This window comes from Carlito syrichta, unplaced genomic scaffold (genome assembly GCF_000164805.1).
Source record: "Carlito syrichta isolate Samal-C Ts95f unplaced genomic scaffold, Tarsius_syrichta-2.0.1 Scaffold312036, whole genome shotgun sequence".
NCBI lineage: Eukaryota > Metazoa > Chordata > Mammalia > Primates > Tarsiidae > Carlito > Carlito syrichta.
This window is the reverse complement of record NW_007256132.1, coordinates 235,845-237,272: the sequence shown is the minus strand read 5'-3', so window position 1 is coordinate 237,272 and position 1,428 is coordinate 235,845.

Sequence of the window (1,428 nt, the reverse complement as noted above, 5' to 3'; positions counted from 1 at the left end):
TGCTAAAACTTGATTCAGGCCAGATGTGGTGGGGCATGCCTGCAGTCCCCACTACTCAAGCAGACTGCGGAGGAGGATGGCTTGAACTCAGGAGTTCGAGGCTTCAGTGAGCTCTGATTATGCCACTCCAGTGAGAACCTGTCTTAAAATAAACAAACAAATAAAAACAACAACAAACATGATTCCTATGTATGAAAATTTGCAAATCATTATTTAAAGCTAAAAACAGTACCTAGAAGCCAAAGGTGACTGCCCAAACAGATCATGAGCAAGATCTACTGAGCCCTATTAAGCAATGTTTATTAGGGAAAAAATCATAGAATTGCAGCTGTATTTGGGCCCCTGTTGCTTACTCAGGAGCAATGCAAAGCAAGCATATGCATTAGTAGATCACTGAAACCTTAGCTTTTGATGGCAGGAACAAGATATTAACATAGAACATACAAGTTCATATGGTATCTAATTGCACAGTATAAAAAGAAAAGTAATAAATAGTGTCAGGATTGAAGTATGAAAGAAAATTCCTTTTATTAGTTGATATAGTTTCCTACACACACACACACACACACACACACACACACACACACACACATACACATACACACACACATAAAGCACACATAAATTGTCATAATAATAAGTATGTTTGATAAGGATCTAATTATGATCTCATTACTAATAAAATTTATTTTTGTTTTTAGATTCCAGAAGCAAGCAAAAAATAGCATGGAACTATAAAGTAACTAATAATAAATCTAACAAATAATAGAAGAAACTCTATGAAGAAAATTGTAAAACTTTACTGACAGACATTAAAGAAATCTAAAATTAATGGAAAGATAATCCATTTTCATATTTATAGTAACAAATTTTAAGAATTTACTATAATACAAAGATTCAGCATTTTGAATTTATCTTTCAGAGCAATTTAAATCAAATTCCCAGCAGAAGTGTGGGGAGGAGGGGAGGAAGGGGGGGAGAGTGAAAAAAAAATTAATATTAAATGCAAGTGAAGAATAGTCAAAAGTCTCTGGATAAAAAGAAAAACAAAGGTGGGGTTTACTTTGCATAAATCAACAGTATAGATAAAATGACAGAATAGAAAGCAAGGAAGGCCCACAAACATATGGGTTAACTTGTACTGTTTTTTTTGTAAGTTTTTTGAAATAAAAATACTGAGAAGATCAAGTAGCTATATAGAATAACATAAAATTGAACTACTACTTACCATTATACAAAGGAATGTGAAAGAAAACTATTCAGTCTTAGGATAAAATATAAGTTTTTTAAAAAATCTCAATGTAGAGCCAGGCTCGGTGGCTCAGCCTGTAATCCCGCGCTTTGGGTGGCTGAGGTGAGTGGATTGCTTGAGCCGGCGGGTTCGAGACCCACCTGGGCAACTTGGCGAGACCTCATCTCTACAATAAA